At 45.7% G+C, this 20,505-nt stretch overlaps 1 long non-coding RNA gene across 1 annotated transcript; it reads right to left on the reverse strand.

The window, feature by feature from the left end:
- Window positions 1-555: 555 nt before the first annotated feature.
- On the reverse strand, window positions 556-18,424 carry LOC116888888. Its single transcript, XR_004386353.1, has 3 exons — window positions 18,266-18,424; window positions 1,357-1,455; window positions 556-909 (listed from the first exon to the last, which is right to left on the reverse strand). It is a non-coding gene; the product is annotated as an uncharacterized LOC116888888 (long non-coding RNA).
- Window positions 18,425-20,505: the final 2,081 nt, after the last annotated feature.

A 20,505-nucleotide genomic window follows, 5' to 3' on the forward strand; every position in this document is an offset into this window, starting at 1 on the left:
CACACTGGGCCTGGACAGGGCACAGGACAGGAAGGCTCAGCAATGACAGGATGTTTGTGACAGCACTGGGACGACTGTTTAATATGACATCCCTCCCCTCTAAAAGTCAGAAGTTTGCTGCTGAACACCAGGAAAGGGAAGATGAAGATGCGGTGAGGTGGGAGAGTCACACAGAAGAACCACGGATACTCTCTTTCTTTCTACAGTGCTTCCTAAAGTCTCTGCATTTCTTATTTCTGTAAGTTCTGATTTCTGGTCTGACCCTCCTAGGCGGAAGAAAGAGAGAAGGTTACATGACAGCATTTTTGAGCCTTCTTGTCCCTGAGTACATGGCCTCACCCCTCCCTGGTGTTTCAATACAGGGTTTCTCTGCGTTAATAGTCCTGGCTGACCCGAAACTTGCTCTGTAGACCAGACTGGCCTTGAACTCAAAGATCCATCTGCCTCTGACTCCTGTGTGCTGGAATTGAAGGTGTGTACCACCACCACCTGGTTTACATGGCATTTTAAATATTATACTAATCAGACCCTTGAGCCAAGATGAGTGAAGGGCTTTTATTTTATGGTCTACAAAGGCAAGGGGTGGCTGACCTCTAAACGGCTTACTTCTTTCCAGGATTCAGAAGTAGGATCTGCAGAGGTCCACACTGCACACCACAAGGACGCCACTGACAGGCTTGTCCTTGCTAGCCTCCTGAGAAAGACATCCAAATGTCACAAATTAGATGTTAGACATAGAGCGCATGATGACCAGAGTTAGGTGACGGAAGAGGAAACTTCTGGTGTCTTTGGAAAGTCAGTCGTGTTATATGGTGTTTTGCTGGGGCAGACTCGAGAAAGAGTGTTTTCCGGAAGCAGGCACAGGTGAGATGATGTTTCGCTAAGGCAGGCTCATGAAGGAACATTAACCTAAAGCAAACACATGAAAGGATACGTGATGTTAAGAAGGACCAAACAATGAACACTGCTACAGGTGGGTGTTAGCGAGGTTATTTTTTAGTGGGACTAGCATGTCACTAAAGCAGGCCTTTTGATATATTAAAAATTTTAAAGCAAAACAAGTTTAGATTTTGGTCAAATTTGTAGGACTTCTAACTTTACAGAATTGCCTGTTTGTTTCAATGTCTCCTTCCACTTGGCTCTTAGAGAAACTAAAACAGGCCTGGAGTTAAAACACTTGTCATTCTGTGTCCTAGTGTCCTCTCCCCCAGCAGACTGTCCCCTTTCTTCTGAAAAAGCAGATAGAGTCTTAGTTTTTTTTTCTTTTATAATAAACCCACCCCACCTTCATCCCCCCCTCCCCCAAAAGGACTGAACAGATTGTGGGTGACACTGGATGATATTGGTAAACCTTACCATTGTTTATTGGTCATCATTTGTTGGGACTCCATAGAGAGAAAAAAAAATCTTCTGGTGGCGTGCTGGTGGCTTCTTGCTGCTTCCTTGGACTTGAGCCTATTGGCAGAATGATGTCAGCTGATACAAACTCAAATGGTGTTTTGCTAAGACAGACTCATGTGCTGAGGCAAGACCCCTGGAGGACACATGATGTTTGGAGGAAGCATATAATAGTACTCAATGGGCAGTGACAGGGGCTTGCCTTGGCTTGCTTGCATAGCTAGCTTTGCAACACTTCTTGGTCTTGAGTCTTCGCTAATCTTTGCTTTGTTGAGAGAGGCGTGGCAGAGAACTTCTTCTGGCACTCCTGAACCTCTCTTGGCATTCCTGCTGGTCCTAATCTCTCCTGCTGACTTGTGCCAATTTGGCTGAGGCCTGGCCATTCCTGCTAGGTCATGTCACAGCTGCCGCTATCCTGACACTACTGAACTGGACTGCTGGTGTATCCTTGAAGTGTTTGCAAGTGAATCAAGCTGCCACTGCTGCTTCCTATGAACTAAACTGCTGATTTCACGATAGTGCAGATGGGATTTGCTCCAAAGAACAATGTCTAAACAGGTCCACTTCCCCTGTATACTAATAACCTTTCTTTTCTACTACCACTGGTGGGTGGTGGGCTAGAAGGGAGGTTAAAGCATTTAAGAACCAATATTAAAATTAGTGCTGAGAAAAACGTAAGGGTACAGGTGACAAAGCCCCAGTGCTTACAGATTGTGAAACAAATGTAAATTCCTACCTGGCATTGATGGACAGCACATGTGCCCTGTCCCCTTGTTTTCATGAGCAGTGTGTCAGCTAAGGCCTTCTCCATTGACAGGAGGCTGCTCCAGGCCCTGTAGGTTGAGCCAGTTCAACTGAGATAATCTAATATGTCCCCAGGACTTTGGGATTCCTGGCTCTCTGGCCTTGGCAAATCAAAAGCCACTGCACCCATTATCCTAGCCCCCTAGAGGTTGAGGCTCCACTGTTTACATGTTTGAAGCTAGCCTGGGCCACAGTTTGAGATCCTGTCTCAAAGGAGGAGGATAGGCAGGTATGGTGACACATGCCTTTAATCCTAACACTTGTGAGGCAGATGGCAGACAGATCTCTGTAAGTTCAAGGCCAGCCTGGTCTACAGAGCAAGGTCTAGCCCCACCAGGACTATAAAACATGACCCTGAAAAACACACCGAACTCTCCCTGTTTTGCCTGCTGCAATTTAGCCTGAACCTTGAAGTGTCCACACACACTTCAAGGCTCCCCGGTGTCTCTAGCCATGGACTTTCAGAAAGTCCCCTGGCAACTGTGAACTGGCCTTTAATGTTCTTGGGAGTCTGGAAATGACTGGGATCCCAGGCAGAATGTAAAAAGTGACAGTTTGTTAGGAAGCTGAGAGAAGCTGTCCAGACCCACTAGTCTACCCCTCTCTGCTTTTCATCTATTCAAGAGACTGAGGCTCCTGTCAGGCTCTGAGCAAGGCAGGACCTTGTGGTGCACACATTGCAATCCCAGTACTCCCTTGAGGCAGGGGGCTCTCGACTTCAAAATTACCATGAGGTACAGAGTGAGTTCAAGGTTACCCTCTCCCAGTAACTGACTGAGTAAAAAACATCGCTTGGAACAGGTGACCCTTCTGAAACTGGCAAATGAAGTCACCTAGAAAAACAAATCTTGAGAGAAGAGGGCTGCAAATGGAAGGAGAGGAAGCTACTAAAATACTTGTCAGCTTCTAAGGGAGGATGTCAGATCCCAGCCAAGGAACCACAGGGAGACAGAAGGCAGGCCAGGGATAGGTGCTGAAAGCCCCCCAAATGCTTGTTTGTGCCTCAGTTGTCAAGCCACTTGACCAAAGATGGGAGATGGGACCCATGGATGGGTTTGCTCCATTCTGGGGTTAGGGGATTAATGGGGGTAGCTGGTTACTTCTACTCAGCCAACACTTTGACCCTCCAGCCCTGACCCACTTCCAGATCCCTTGAGGTCTTGGGCAGCAGCCAAGGGCACCAACTGCTCTGGTCACACTGCTAGAAAGGCAATACAGGAAGAACAGATCTGGCCAGCATCCTTCCGGAATCCCCCTTGACATTGGCTGTGTTAATCATTGCAGAGCGTGCACTTGCAACCTGCCTCCTCCCGAGGACTTTCTCTGCAACCAAGGGAGGCAGACAGGCAGCACCAAGAGCCACTTCTCCCAGGGGCAGGCTTCAGTGACAACAAACAGAAGTTGGTGGAGCATGACCCAGGTCCCTCAACCCTCTGTGGCACGGTTCTGAAGAGACCTAAACCTGAGAAGGCTGGGGTGGGAGATTTGGGTCCCAGCAGTACTTAAGACCTGCTGTCTTGCCACCAGACAGACAGTACATTTTTAATCCCAGCACTTGAGAGACAGAGGCAGGTTGATTTCTGAATTCAAAGCCAACCTCTGTCTACAGAGGGAGTTCTAGGACAGCCAGGCCTACACAGAGAAACTGTGTTATAAAAAAAAAAAAAAATCCAGTACTCAGGAGACCTACGAAAGAACCATGTCCTCCCAAATTCACACACTGATGTTCCAAGGTGACATCTCTGCAAGGTGGAGACTTTGGGAAGTCACTGGGTCACAAGAGGTAGAACCTTCATAAGTGACATTAATCCCTTCCTCCTTCTGCCATGTGTGGGCGCTAAGAAATGGGGCCATTCATGAACTAGAGCATTGGCCCTCACCAGACACCTTGCTTTTCAACATGACAGTCTCTGGAACTGTAAGAGAAAAGAATTTTTTTCTTCTTTATAAATATAGTGATTTGAGTGTTGTCCACCATAATGTTGGGCATTTGAATACTTGGTCTCCAGTAGGTGGCGCTGTTTGGGGGGGCTTAGGAGAATGTCCTTGTTGGAAGTATGTCATTGGGGTAGGTTTGAGGAGTAAAAGGCTTCATTTATTGCCAGTGTGTCTCCGTTTCCTGCTTGTGGTTCACGAGGTGAGCCCTCAGCTTCTCGGTCCTCCTACCATGCTTTTTCTTTGCCAACAGGAACTGGAAGCCCGTGGAACTGGAAGCCTGCGAAACTCAAATCTTCTATAACTGGCCTTGCTTCTGATGCTTTAATCAGAGCAATAGAAAAGTGGCCAATACAATAAGCATCCAGCTTACAGAACGTTATTGTAGCACTTTAAACAGATAGGCCCTAATCCCAGTAGTCTCTGAGTTTCCAGAGGGCAAGCCCTCAGTGTGCCACCCCTGCATCTTTCCTGACCGAAGAAATGCACACGATACATAGAACTGAATTGCTTTGAAGCTGATCCAGACACTTTCCCTATCCATCAAACTGTGCTCTCTCAGAGCTGCCCTTCCCCTCCCATAGTGCTATTTATTCTTATATTTCATGCATTCATAAGTCCACATAAATATGATGGACAACTACTATATGCAAGGCACAAGCCCCACCCCCGCCCCACCCCGCAGGTCCAGCTGTCTTTTCTATCTTCAGTCGTCGCATTGGTCTGCCCATTCTTTCTTGGTCTATTGGTAACTGACCTTATGTCCATGCTCTATATAATAATGTTGCAACCAATAGCAAGCGGCATACAGGACAATGGTCGCATAAGGCTGTATCTCCTTGTGATATCATTAGTGTTTGTGTAAGTACACTCTAGGATGTTCACACAATATAATCACCTAATGATGCCTTCTCAGAAGAGTCCCTGTTATTAATTGATGCATGACTGCATTTGCATTTGAAATGAGGCTATTGGAGGTAGAAAATTTTCTCCAAAGAGATGACTTTCTAGCAACTATACAAGGGTAGCTGCCAATATTTTGAGACAGGGTAAAGAGACTCTAAAATCTGGCCTCTTAACTGGAATGTTGTGCTGCGTCTGAGCTAGGAGTATAGCATTATATGCTCAACCCTAGCTAGAACCAAGCCTCTGCACCTATAAAAACTCATATATGCAAAGACACACACTAAGCATAAATGCTCCCAGGAGCCCACTGCGTATATGCCCAAGCTTGGTCCCTTCCCTTCCCCACCACTGCCAGCCACCTGTCCGGCACCTGCACTGTAAATGGAGAAGTTGTGTGACTGACAGGCCAGCCAGCAGCTTACATTTGGTTGGAATCTGAGATACCATTACCATGGCGACCACAGTCCCTGGCAGCTCTGTTATCTTCCATGCTCTGGGGAGTTGAGTGCTGTACCTGAGAGACCTTCCTTCTGGAAGCCACTCCTCCCGTCAGGAGTGCCTTTTAATTTCTCCCTGGAGCCTCGCTGCTTTGGAGCAAGTTGACTTCACACCTCTCTCTGCTAATGGGGAAGGAGGTTTTAGGGTGAGTTGTTAAGCTTTAATCAGGCTCCTGGTCCCCTGAAACCTTGGAGCTGCTCTCCTGGGGTGTCTGATGCCATGTCTACAAAAGACAGTAAGAAATCACGCCTTTTCACACACAACCCCAGTCTGGAGCTGTACTCTCTGGAAGGAGGTAGCGCTCACTTGGGGGTGGGGGGGTATCGCTCAGATCTATGTGGCGAATATTTGTACTCCCGAAAATTCTTATGTTAACATTTGAAATCCTGAGGCGATCAGGATTTCTATCAGGAGTGGTATGAGGCGATCAGGATTTCTATCAGGAGTGGTATCAGGAAGTTGGACCTTTGGGGGAGGGTGATAAGGTCTTTAGGGTGGAGTTCTCATGAATGGATTAGTGCCCTTATAAGAAACTTATTAGAGAGATCTTTGCATCTTTTCTAGTGTGTGTGTGTGTGTGTGTGTGTGTGTGTGTGTGTACCCCAGTGTACATGTACATATGTGAGACTACGGCTCTTTAGCTTCTTTTTTTTTTTTTTTTTTCTTTTTTTTTTTCGGAGCTGGGGACCGAACCCAGGGCCTTTGCGTTTGCTAGGCAAGCGCTCTACCACTGAGCTAAATCCCCAACCCGGCTCTTTAGCTTCTTACAACGTCACACAGCACTTGATCAAGAAGCAGAAATGCTCTCTGGCCGATGAGTGTGACTTACTGTGGAATTTTGCTTGACATGATTGGGTTGATTGGCCAAGTCAGCTATGTAAACACGCAGAACACCTTCCGGGGCTGCTGAAGGCAACAGGGACAGTTGAGATGAAAGATAGGTGTGGTGCTGCTGTATAACAAACTGTCCCCTAAATTCTGCAGCATTAAGGAAATGAACACTTAACTATTTTATATAGTATCTGAAAGTCAAGAAGCCATGAACACGCAGTTCAGCTGTATGGTTCTGCTCCAGGGACTGCCTTGTGAGGTTGTAGTCAAAAGTATCAACTGCAGCCGAGAGCTATCTGAAGGCTTGAATGGGACTGAAGAATCTGCTTCCAAGATGGCCGACACACATAATCGTTGAAGGGAGGTCTTAGGCCTTGCTGCTCGTTGGCCAAAGACTCAGCTTCTCACCACATGGACTTCTCTACAACACTACTCCTGACACAGAAGCTGGTCTTCCCCTGAATCACGTGATCTTAGGATATTTAAGGCAGAGTAGAGAAAGGCATGAGCCCAAGACAAAAGCCACGCTGTCTTGTATAACCTAATCTGAAAATGATATCCTGTCACTCTGGCTAAATTCATATTGATTACCCAAACTGGGGACAATTTGGCAAACTACTCAGGTCTGTAGTAAATATTAAGAAACAGAAAGGTGGCGGTCTGGAGAGAAATGACTCAGCAAGTTAAGAGCACTTATTGCTACTCTCCTTGCCAATGACCTGGGTTCAGTTCTCTGCACCTACACAGCTGCTCACAACTGTCCGTTCTAGGAGACCTAACACCCCCTTGTGGCTTCTGCAGACACCAGGCACACAGGTGGTACAGACATATGTGCAGGCAAACACTCACATACACGATTTTTTAAAGAAATAAATCTTTAAAAAGCAAAGAAGTGGGCTGGAGAGATGGCTCAGTGGTTAAGAGCACTGACTGCTCTTCCAGAGGTCCTGAGTTCAAATCCCAGCAACCACATGGTGGCTTACAACCATCTGTAATGAAATATGATGCCCTCTTCTGGTGTGTCTGAACAGCTACAGTGTACTTATATATAATAAATAAATAAATCTTTAAAAAAAAAAAAAAAAAGCGGGGTTGGGGATTTAGCTCAGTGGTAGGGCGCTTGCCTAGGAAGCACAAGGCCCTGGGTTCGGTCCCCAGCTCCGGAAAAAAAAAAAAAAAAAGCAAAGAAGTAGAGACCATAGGCAGGGGCAGATCTCAGAGACACCTACTGAAAACATGTGGATGCATACAAAGACAAATGGAACCTTTTTAATAGCTGGAACCCTTGTTTCACTTCCTCCAACCTCTATGGAACAGTAAACCACTGGAAAATCTGATGTCCTTAGTCAAGACTGTGCAGGCATCTGCATCATGATCCAGAGGCTGAAGTGTAGGGCTGTTTCACCTTGGCCTTCCAAATCATGAGCAAAGGTCTGCTGTAGCCATCCTTAACAATGAGCTTGCATAGAGGAGGATCCTGGGAACTGTAGCTTCAACTTACTGAGGTGACCGTACAGCAAAGGAACCACAGGCTGGTTAACAGAGGAGGTAATCCTTATGTGTTTTCTGCCCCTTCTTGAACTGGAGCTAAGAGCAAAGACAGCCATGGATGAGTCAGAGCCTGACAATGAGAAACTCGGACTTTTCTGAACCTTGGAGAAAGCCCCTCCAATTCCCACTTTGGGGTTATGAAAAACCCACTCTGGTTTAAACTTCTTTCATTTTGTAGGAAGCAGAGAGGGAGAGAAAGAAGGGAGTTGGAGGCTTTGAAGACTGGTTTCTCAGAGTAGGTTATCAGTTCTGTCCACATCATATCAGAGAGTCAGGTGGAAAGTGTACATTCGTCAGGGATAATGAATCTGGAGAGGTGGTACTGATGCTAAGTAGGGGAGCGTTAGGCACTTGGCAAGGACAGACGAATGAAAATGGTGGAGATGCTGGGAAAAGAGCGTGCATGAGCTAAAATTGTGCATGGGCACCTAATTCTGTTTCCTTTTCTCTCTGGGGTCACAGAAAAACTATGTTGCTGGTCTCCTTTGAAGTTAGACTGGATGATATGATTGGGTTCTGGCCACCGAGATGTAAGTTGCTTCTGGTCATGATTTTTTTATCACAGCAACAGAAAAAGAACTAATATACTTGAGAAACAGTCTGAAAAAGGAAACCTATTCATCCAGAGGTGAAAATTCTCTGTATTTCAGGAGTCTTTGGGGTAACAAAAGTACCCCAGATGCCAGTGGTTTCAGTGGCAGTGATTTCTGGCATGGCTTGACTTGACAGATCCTCAACTCTACCTCCTGTTAGCTAACATCATTCTCTCAGCTGCATTCAGCTAGGGACTAGGCCAGAAGAGCTTCAGTCAATATATCTGGCTCCTGGCTGCTCTTCCATGGGACCTCTGAGATCTATGCCCAGGCCATATCATCCTTCATCAGTCTAGCTTCCTTACTGCAGGGCACAAAGGCAGAAGCTGCCAGGCTTTGTTAAACAGAAGGCCCAGGACTGATACTCCATCACTCCTGCCACATGCATTGACCAAAGTGGGTTAAAAGGTAATGGGGTTAAAAGGGTTAAATGATGTCCACCAAAAGAAATGCATGTGTTGAAGACTTGGTCGTCACCTGGTGACGCCATTTGGTTACTTGAGAATGGAGGGCCTAGATGAAGGAAATAAGTTATTGGGGATGGACTTTTTGGGTATCTTGTCCCTATCCCCCACCACTGCTCCCTGTCCACAGTGGATCGAGTAGACCCTGCTGCATACACATGCTGTTATGATGTTCTGCCTTACTGCCAGCCTAGAACACACAGAACCAAAGACCATGGCCCAAAACCTCTGCTCTTCCTTTTAAGTTATTCTGTTTTTTGCTTTATCATAGTGCCCCAAACTCTAACACGGAAAGGGTGAGAGTTTCAGTATGAAGTATCCCTTCCAAAGTACTCTCAGACTCAAGGCTCAGGCAACGCCACACTGGTACTACTGAGCAGTAAGTGGATCACAAGGATGCTACCTCACCACTGACTGACGGATGACTTCATGCTGAGTGAGAGATTGAGGGCTAGGGTCTGATTGTGGCACGCCTTTGTTCGTTGCCCCTTCCTGTCTCGCTCTGCTTCCTGGTTACTGTGACATAATGAGGCTTTCCTCCACATGATTCTGTCACAGGCCCATAGCAGTAGAATCATAGGCTCACGGGAAAGTTCTGACACCAAGCAACAAAAGAAATCTTCCTCCTCCTTTAAATGCTTCCTCTGGGGTGTTATCTCAGAGCAACACAATGCCAACTAACACAGAAGGCCAGTCTGGGCTGAGAGGCAGGTGCTAAAGTTTGGACATGGACTGTCATTCCAAGTCCCCATCTGTTAAGGGTTTGGTCCTTGCATGGTGGTCTTAGGGAGTAGTGAAACATAAGAGGTGGGCTCTAGTGGGAGGGTCTTTGACCATTGAGGATATTACCCTTGAAGAGAATTATAGGACCCCAGTTTCTTTCTGTCTCTGTCAGTCCCAACCATGAGGTGAACAGGATACTCTACCATACACTACCCACTGTGGCAGGGCAACACTGGCCCAAAGCAAAGGAACAAATTGTTCATGAATGAAACCCCCCAATGATGAGTCAAAATAAACCTTTCCTGCTTATAGGTTAATTATTTGGGGCATTTGTTATAGTCATAGAAAGCTGACCAACACAAAAGGATGGTCAGACAGGGAGCTGGAGTGAGTGGTGTGCGAGCCAGCCCAGGGAGGGAAGAAACTACAAAAGTCATGTATGGAGACTCGCATGTCTGCACATTTCAACCTTTGAGGCTAGATAGGAATTTGTGTTAATCTTCTTGAAAAGAGAGTAAGAATATTATGGAGAGGGAACAGAAGAAGAGTGAAAAAACATATATTCTAATTAATATATATGTTAATATAATAATAAATGTTAATAATAATTATTGTATATGTTAATTATATATGCTATATATAACATTATATATGTATGATATATATGTTATATGTAACATGTATGTTATGTGTTTATATATTGTATGTATATATCTCAATATATGTTAAACATACACACGTTTGTGTGTGTGTGTGTGTGTGTGTGTGTGTGTGTGTGTGTGTGTTAATCAAAAGACAAAGCTCAGTACATAACTGCTGCCAAACCTGAGAACCTGAGTTCAATCCCTGGGTCCCACATGGTAGAAGAAAAGAACTTACTGCCCCTCAGTTATCCTACCTCCATGTGGGTGTGATCTAATTAACTTTACAAACAAACTAAAACAAAAGAACATTGCCAGTAGCGGCTTCGCTCCCTCCATTGTGGCAGTTTTCCCTCCTAAATGGTTGTGTCTCGCATCGCAGTCTTCATGGATTACCATGACCTTGCTGCACTCCCATTGGCCTCTAGAGCAAATGTCTCTATTTCTTAAACCTTGGTAGACCGCTGTGACCACCTCAACTAATAGCGTATGCCAGAAGTGATGCTAGGTGATGTCCAGGGTTACAGCATGGGAGGACATAGCTTCCATGTGGCTCTGTCTTGGGACCGCATGCTTTGAGAGCCCTGAGCCAACCCGTTAAAAACTCTGGCTTCCTCAGAAATTCCATGTCTGAGAGACCACACAGAGTGGCCACATTAGGGGTGAGGGCCAGGAAAACCTCTACTTATTCTAGTTTCCAGCTGCTTGGATCTAACCGAGCCAGATGGCAGATGTGGGAGTGAGCAAACTGGAAACTTTAATCCCAGCCTTCCAAGTCACAGTCATTTCTTTCTCTCGCTGCCTCAACAGGACACGAAGAAAGGGAGTCTTCCCAACTCCTGGTTTGAGAGGACGCATCTAGCATCTGTCATAGAGGAGAAGGCACGGTGGCAGAGCATTATCCCTCATTTGGGATAGTTCTTCCCTTCTTGGTGGAATTTCTCTGAGGACATCCTCATAGACATACTCAGAGGTATGTTTTCTAGGTGATTCTAAATCCCATTTAGCTGGGACAGGAGAGATGGCTCAGAGGTTAAAGCCATCTGCTGCTCTTGAAGAAGACACAGGTTCAGTTCCTGGTACCCGCACAGCAGCTCACAATCATTTGTAACTTCAGTCCCAAGGGATCTAATGCCCTCTTCTGGTTTCCGAAGCAACTAGGTAAATGTGTGAGGCCCTGGATTCCATTCCAAGAATTGCAAAAAACGGAAAGAAAGCAAAACAAACAGAAAGGAGAAGAGATGGAAAGAGAGAGAGAAGGTAGATAACTTGGATTTCTTAAACCACACTGATTTAACATGAAAACAACCAGAGGAACTGTTTAGTTCTAAGGGGAAGCTGGAGTTTAAACTCTTCATTATTCACTCCAATTGGCCTCATATCTAAAGTCCCAGTCTGGTAAATAAGCTTTAAATATGTGCCTGCCTATGTGAGACAGCAACATGCTCCTCCCCATGCCAGCTCACTTGAGGAGTATGGCTCCTTGCCTGTCTTCTTGTAGATGAAGAGGTTACTGAACACGAAGTATAAGGAGAAAAGGAACTTTCCAGAACACAAGGACTGAAAAGAGATAATGGTTTGCTTCTGGTTGAGGAGGTTGGGGTACAGATATGAGGTGAGGAGAGTTAGAACACCTCTGTGGGAACCAAAAGACATTTGTTAGTGAAACGTGGATCACATGACATTCAGGAATGTCTCTCAGGGTCTGGTCTGCTGAGTCTACACTCCAGACCTGCAGTCAGGCTGAGCCCACAGCTAAGGGATTACCTCAGAGACAGGCAGAAGGCCAGACATTCCTGCACTGGGGAGCAGTGGATGGGCCAACATGTGCAAAAGGGCTTGTTCGTCTACATTCCAACTGAGTCCGCACCCTCATGAAACTTCCTGTGTTTTTTTCCGTGGAAAGAACACAGGCTCTGGAGTCAAGAGGCCCTTTAGCTGTTACCTTAAGCAAGTCTTTTAAGATGTCTGGGTCTCGCGAGCTAAGTGGAAATCTTACTGCCTGCTCAGAAGGCTCCGGAAGAATTAAGATGAACTTAGGAGCATCTGGCACAAAGCAGGTGGTCTCCTTCCCTCCCCCATCCTGCTGTTATGCATACTCAGAAGGATATGCTGTGTAAAGGCTCTTGTGTGTTTATGGCTGTGGGAGCCGGAGTAGCTTCCCTCCTACCCCACCCTCATTTTACATCTGCAAAAGCAAAGAACAAGAAACGTTATCTGTGTCCTAATCCCTGGAACCTGCGATGCCTTACATGGACAAGAAAGGACTCTGTAGATGTGATTACATTAAAGATCATGAGATAGGGGGATTATTCTGAATTACTCCAGTGGATCAAAAAAAAATAGCTACCACAAATACCCATAAAAGAAAACAATGGGACATAGAGGAGGAAACTAGGACATATGACCCCAGGGGCAGATAACAGAGCATCACAGTGGAAGTTGGGATGGCTAGCCACTCCCAGGAGGGTAAGATGCAAGGAAAAGATTTCTCCCTGGTGCTTCCATAGGGAGCATGGCCCAGTGGATGCTCTCACTTCAATCATATGAATAGAGAACTTCTGGTTTCTAGAACTAGAGCTGCCAAGTTTGTGGTGATTTGTCAAAGCCATCACAGGATGCTAATAGAGTAGCTGAGTCGATAATGCCCAACAGTAAGAAAGGAAAGGCCACTGGGTAGCGGTGCATGCACACACCTTTAATCCCAGCACTCGGGAGGAAGGGGCAGGTGGATCTCTGAGTTCGAGGCCAACCTGGTGTACAGAGCAAGTTCCGGGACAGCCAGGGCTTCACAGAGAAACCCTGTCTTGAAAAAAAAGAGAAGAGGGAGGGAGGGAGGGAGGGAGGAAGGAAGGAAAGAAGGAAGGAAGGAAAGATCATCTCCAAAGCCACTAGCCCCCACAATCCCACTAGCTGAGTGAACCCTGGGGCTGTTGTCTACCAGCACTGACTCTAGTCCCTCAGCCTGGCATCTACAGGAAGTGCCAGGCAAGTGAGTGAGTGAGTGAAATCAGCATCGTTTTTCCTCCATTTCCAGCATAAAATCTCCCTTATCCAAGAAGACAAGAATAGCCTGTGCCCATTGTCCAAAGCCCTGGCACCAAGACATGAAGACTGTCAGCCAGATCTGATCTCTGACTGTATGTCCTTTCCCACGGGAGGAGAGAACAGGCATAAGACAAAATGGGAATGTGGCGTAACCTCCGGATCATAACTTCTTCAGCCCGAGTCCTTTCTCAGGACCTCCAGAAGAGTTAACAATGGTGAGGTACACCAACTCCCATGGAAACAACCCACTATATGTAATGACCTACTGACCATTTGGGCCTGGAAAAATGTCCCACTGAACACCAACAGATGTGACATACTGCATATGCATGCCGAGTATGAACTAGAGACTGCGGACTACAGCTTGCCAGGTCAACTATAGATCAGAGCTTTGCAACCTCGTAGTCACCAAGTCCTCCAATACGCATCTCACTACTGCAGGTGACCTGGTTCTCTTTTAGGGTTCATTGTGCCACCATTCCATGTCCCTACCTTTCCCCTCACTAGCAGAATACTCCAGCCGAGCAGAGTTGAATGCTGTAGACTGTTAGCATTTCCTCTAGGCTCCGCCCCACAGTTACCTGGCAACAGCCAAGTATGCCCTACTTAGTATAAAAAGAGGATGTTTGCCCCCTCTCCTACTCTCTTACCCTCTTACTCTCTTACCCTCTCTGTCTCTTCTCCCCCTCCTTCCCCTGTTTTCTCTCCTCTCTCCTCCCCTCCCCTCCCCCTCCCCCTCCCCCCTCCCCTCCCTCTCTCTCCTCCTCTCCCTCTCCCCTCTCCCTCTCTCTCCTCCTTAACTCCCCCATGCTCTAAACAAACTCTATTCTATAGTAATACTATATCCGCCATATGGCTGGTATCTCAGGGGGAAGGGATACCTCAGCATGGGCCTGCAGAGGCACCCCCTTCCCCCGCACCATACTGCACCTCTACCAAACAGATCCCTGGCTTCCTTTTCTTTTTTATAAAACACAACATTAGTGCCGAGACTCTCGGATTTAGAAACTCTCAGGTTCATATCTCCTGCTGCCACATGGAATTACAGCCACGGATCACAGATTGTTAAGATACCTGTTCTCCCAAAGAGGTTTGGCCACCCTCTATGGGCTTAAGGGACAGACTTTCCACAGTCAACCCAATAAGTCTAGACTTGGCTGTATGTTTGTGGTTATTAATTTATTCTCGGAACGCCGGTAGGAATACTTCAATAACATCCCTCACCCAAAGGAAAGGTCTTCGCCACTGCCTCTGGGACGCCTCCAGGTCTAATTCACAGGCTAAACTTGGCCCCTAAACCCACTAACCAATATCTCTACATGGCCACTTAACTGGCACTATAAAAATAAACTTTTACAACTCTCTCACTAGTGATCCATAGACTTTCCCCTCCCCCCTCATTCTTTCGCCCTTGATCTCCTCTCCTGGTTCCCTGCACCGCTTTCCTGCAGCCATCTGCCCAGTCCCTTGATTCTGCCTTCTTCCGTGGGAAAAGTGGCCATCCGCCCCGCCCCCACGCTCTCACTCTTTTGCACCACCTTGAGGGCATTTGCTTTCCTGCCTCAGCAGAGTTGCTAGGAGACAGAGTGCTACTCCAGGCACTAGCTCTCACCCGGCTCACTTGTGCCCAGCTCACATGAAGCCCTACACACTGTACCGCTTAAATTTTTCTGAATGTTTGTCTCTGCTATGCTTCCGTTGTTACATGACTTTCCTCCAGGTAGAGCTGTAGCTTCAGCGCCATCTTAGCTAAGGGCAGTCATGTGTCTGGTTGCCACTTCAATGCTATCTTAACTAAGGATAGTCCCGGGCCCATCCTCCATCTTTGTTATGGGCAGTCCCTACTTTGCTGCCTTTAGGATTACAACTTGTCAAAGTCACTTAACAATTAATATAAGGTTTTTGTTCTATCATGCCTCGGTAAATAATGATTTTTAAATAGTAAAAAGTTAAAAATCACTGCTTTAAATATACATTTAGCCCTGTTTTTTGCTACTGCCATTAAGTTACAATGTGCTCTCTATTTGCTAGATACATTCTTAAACAAGTAATTAAACAAACACAGGTTGTCTAACTTGGATATGCTTAATAGATACTGCTCTCAATCTTGTCAGAAATCTACTAAATGTAACAATAAATGTTTAAGCTTATGACAGAGACTCCCAAAGCCTAACAGTGACCCCCCCACCCCCCACCCCCCACCCCCGCACTCTAAGGTCTCTAAGAAGATATGGGCACAGCAACAAGACTGTCTGGATTGTGGTGTAATAACCACTAAGAAACAGTGCTCCATTGCTTTGCCCACTGCCAGGGCTTGGTCTATGCTGTGGACAAACAGAGAATACCCAGAGAGTTAAATATCTCATATTGCCTAAGTCAAGGTGAGTCATTTCTCCTATAATACTACTCCATAGGAAAAAACTTCATATTCTGGGCCTGAAGCGCCAGACTGAGTCCACCCAACTTGTAATGGAGACCACAGGGACCTGGGAACTGTTTAGGTAGTGGACTATAGACCAACTTCTATCATTTTAATTAATACACAACTCCTAGATTATAATTTATTCTTCCCAGATTTCTGACTACAATGACAGCTAAGCTAACTGTAACTTGATAGCTAGAAAACTGACCTAGCTCCTTACCCCAAGGTAACCCACCACTATATTAGCTCATTACTCAATTTGCTAATGAGCTAAGACTGCCAGATCTCTTATCAAGGACAGACAGGTTTGCCTTGCTCACAGTCTTCATGATAAAGGATCCACAAGTTCAGATGTGAGCTCTCACAGCTGTGACCTGCTGTTACTTCCTTATCAAAACTCAAGTTTCCAGTGACTAATGCTTCATATGTCCTCTCCTCGCTATGCCACTGTCCTAACATTAACCAACAGAGTTCTTATAAATTAGCCTAACTCTAGTAAAACATTCCACTACATGATCCAACTGTAAAATCATAAGTTCATTTTTAATTTATCTATTTATTTTATGTATATGCGTACACTGTCGCTGTCCTCAGACACACCAGAAGAAGGCATCGGATCCCATTAGGTTGTGAGCCACCATGTGGTTGCTGGGAATTGCACTCAGGACCTCTGGAAGAGCAGTTGGTGCTCTTAACCACTGAGCCATCGCTCCAACCCCAAGTTCAAATTTTAAGTTTCTTTTGGTTGCCTTTTAACTACGGGCTTACAGTGTTTCCCATGCTAAACTATATAATCAACTATCATATTCACAAGGTCAAGGTTTTGAGTTTTGTCTTTAAATGTAAACTTAAAATTGTTGCTCATTATACTAAACTTATGTGTATTCAGTCCCCTAGACAGAAGGAAAAAGCCCTTCCTGCTCCTTCTGCTCTATAAAGAGGTTTTCTGTCTTCCCTAAGCTCATCTTTTTTTTTTTTTTTTTTTTTTATTAACTTGAATATTTCTTATATACATTGAGTGTTATTCTTTCCGGTTCGGCAAACATCCCCTCCCCCCCCCTTCCTTATGGGTGTTCCCCACCCTCCCCCCATTGCCGCCCCCTCCCCCCAACAGTCTAGTTCACTGGGGGTTCAGTCTTAGCAGGACCCAGGGCTCCCTTCCACTGGTGCTCTTACCAGGATATTCATTGCTACCTATGAGGTTGGAGTCCAGGTCAGTCCATGTAGGTCTTTGTAGTGGCTTAGTCCCTGGAAGCTCTGGTTGTTTGGCATTGTTACAAACATATGGGGTCTCGAGCCCCTTCAAGCTCTTCCAGTTCTTTCTCTGATTCCTTCAACGGGTCCTATTCTCAGTTCAGTGGTTTGCTGCTGGCATTCGCCTCTATTTGTTGTATTCTGGCTGTGTCTCTCAGGAGCGATCTACTCTTCTGCACTTCTTTGCTTCATCCATCTTATCTAATTGGGTGGCTGTATATATATGGGCCACATGTGGGGCAGGCTCTGAATGGGTGTCCCTTCAGTCTCTGTTTTAATCTTAGTCTCTCTCTTCCCTGCCAAGGGTATTCTTGTTCCCCTTTTAAAGAAGGAGTGAAGCATTCACATTTTGATCATCCGTCTTGAGTTACATTTGTTCTAGGCATCTAGGGTAATTCAAACATTTGGGCTAATAGCCACTTATCAGTGAGTGCATACCATGTATGTCTTTCTGTGATTGGGTTAGCTCACTCAGGATGATATTTTCCAGTTCCAACCATTTGCCTACAAATTTCATAAAGTCGTTGTTTTTGATGGCTGAGTAATATTCCATTGTGTAGATGTACCACATTTTCTGTATCCATTCCTCTGTTGAAGGGCATCTGGGTTCTTCCAGCTTCTGGCTATTATAAATAAGGCTAGATGAACATAGTGGAGCACGTGTCTTTTTATATGTTGGGGCATCTTTTGGGTATATGCCCAAGAGAGGCATAGCTGGATCCTCAGGCAGTTTAATGTCCAATTTTCTGAGGAACCTCCAGACTGATTTCCAGAATGGTTGTACCAGTCTGCAACCCCACCAATAATGGAGGAGTGTTCCTCTTTCTCCACATCCTCGCCAGCATTTGCTGTCACCTGAGTTTTTGATCTTAGCCATTCTCACTGGTGTGAGGTGAAATCTCCCTAAGCTCATCTTAAAGACTGTTCATGTTGTTAACAAATGTATCTTTTCTGTAAACTTATAAGCTGCAGGAAACCCAGTCAGATCTACCTCTCATGGATCAAACAGACTCCACCCAGATAATACACCTGCCAATCAATACCCTAAGTTCCCCCTTGCTACCTATTCCAGAGGGTGGGATTCCTCGCCTGTGCCCTGGATTGGGACTCCCTTCACCCCCAACCACCAAGACCTAAGGGTTTCAAATGTACTTTCAAATGTACACCTAAGAAATTTTTTCTCCCAAACGTACTTACCTTTATCCTCTACCTCTAATATAACATACGTGTGTGTTTCAGCATCTTGTCAAGTCCAGGTGCTTACTACATCCAGGACAGCTCCAGAAAAGGAACCCCCAGATGCTCCAATCTTCTCTCACAGACACAGACGCTTCTACTGGCCCTGTTCCTTCTGACCTATCCACAGATGGTTCCACAGACCCTGGACAGCAAGGAAGAGCCAACTCTCTTAAGACTGGACCCACATTCCCATACCCATTTTCTTAGGTTCCCAGGGACACGTTGTTCCACAGTCAGCAGGAAGCAGCTAAAGATCACAGCAACCCTATTCCTGCTTCCCTATCACCTCTTTCTAGTGTTTCCTTTTTTAAAAAATTAAACCAAAATGGAGGAGTGTTAGCATTTCTTCTAAGTTCTGCCCCACAGTTACCTAGCAACAGCCAGGTATGCCTGACTCACTATAAAAGGGACTGCTTGACTCCTCCTCACTTTCTTCCTCTCCTCTCTCTGTCCCTTCTCTCCCCATTTCCCTCCCCACTTCTCTCCATGAGTTCATGGCCAGCCTCTACTCCCTTTCCCATGCCCTAAATAAACTCTAGTCTATACTATATCTGTTGTATGGCTCATACCTCAGGGGGAGGGATGCCTGCCTCAGTATGGGCCGGCAGAGGCACCCCCTTCCTCCGCACCAAGCTTCACCTCTACCAAACAGATCCCTGGTTCTTTCTTTCTTTTTTTATAAAACATAGCATAGACTACTATGCAGATGAACCTTTCATTTCAAAAGGGAGGGGCTGCTGGTCTTTCTGGGCATTTGCCAGTTGACAAAGAAAATGGTCTTGTTTGAGGGCCCCACAGGAAAACAAAAACAAAACAAAAACCCCAAAACACCAGGAAACAAAAGCAAACCATGGGGGCTAAACAGATGTCAAAGCAATTAAAAGCATGGTGGCAGCTCACAACTGCCTGTAACTCAGCTCCAGGGGATCCACCATTTTCTTCTGGTCTCCATGGGTACCACATCTGTATACACACACATACCTGCACACACACACACACACACACACACACACACACACACACACACCTCTAAAAACTATGGTAAGACGAAGGGTGACACTCTTGATAGTGATGCTCAGATCTCAACTGTGACCTAGTCCTCTCCCTGACAATATATAGTCGTCCTGTGTGGCTTCCCTTCCATGAATAGAGACCACTAGCTTACCCCACTCAACCTACTTCCCTGTCCTTTTGGACACAGGACCAAACTACATTTCCCAGTCTCCCCTGCAGTAGGATGTAATTGTAAGACTGTGGAATGTCTTGGACCTTCCACGTAACTCTTGCCTCACTTTCCTGGGCTACCATTTAGACATCAGTCTTTAGTGCAGCCTTGAAATTAGATGACCCATTGTCCCAGTTTGCTAGGAACTGTTCTTATTTTAACACTGGAAACCTAGTCTCTAGGGAACAATTCAGTTGGAGACAAACTGGGACCGTTGGTCACCCTGCTTGAAAGGCATCTTTGGGAAGTGACAGGACTTCTGTCAGCCTGGGTGTCACCCCTCAGTGACTGCACGAAGCAGAGTATCCTCCACTCTACCCGATCCCTGGAAGTCAGCATTACCTGTTTTGGAGTTCTCATAAGCAAAAATAAACTGAGATTCGCTGTGCTGTGTGTTGCTTTAGCTAGCATAAGCCTAACTGATGTACCATCTAATATTTTTGGAGAAACCAAAAATATCCCCTGTTTTCTTAGCTATTATTTTAAGAAGGCAGAAGCTGGCTATGAATAGGAACACTGTATATTATTAGAGAGAGGCTTAGTTCACACTTGGGATCTGATCATCATTATCAATACAGCACACACACACACACACACACACACACACACACACACACCATTCACTCTCTGTCTCACAGTATCTAGCATAGAAAGTTTAGAGTGGGAATGCACGCCTAGTTTTGTTTTTCTTTTTCTTTTTTTAAATCTTGTCAGGGTCTAGAGAGATGGCTCAGCGGTTAAGAGCACTGACTGCTCTTCCAGAGGTCCTGAGTTCAATTCCCAGCAACCACATGGTGGCTCACAACCATCTGTAATGGGATCTGATGCCCTCTTCTGGTGTGTCTGAAGACAGCTACAGTGTACTCACATACATTAAATAAATAAATAAATAAATAAATAAATAAATAAATACTGGTAAAAATACTGTCAGTCAACCACTATTTTAAATGTAATATAAAAATGAACTCTTCGG

Source organism: Rattus rattus, chromosome X, assembly GCF_011064425.1.
Source record: "Rattus rattus isolate New Zealand chromosome X, Rrattus_CSIRO_v1, whole genome shotgun sequence".
In the NCBI taxonomy this organism is placed as follows: Eukaryota; Metazoa; Chordata; class Mammalia; order Rodentia; family Muridae; genus Rattus; species Rattus rattus.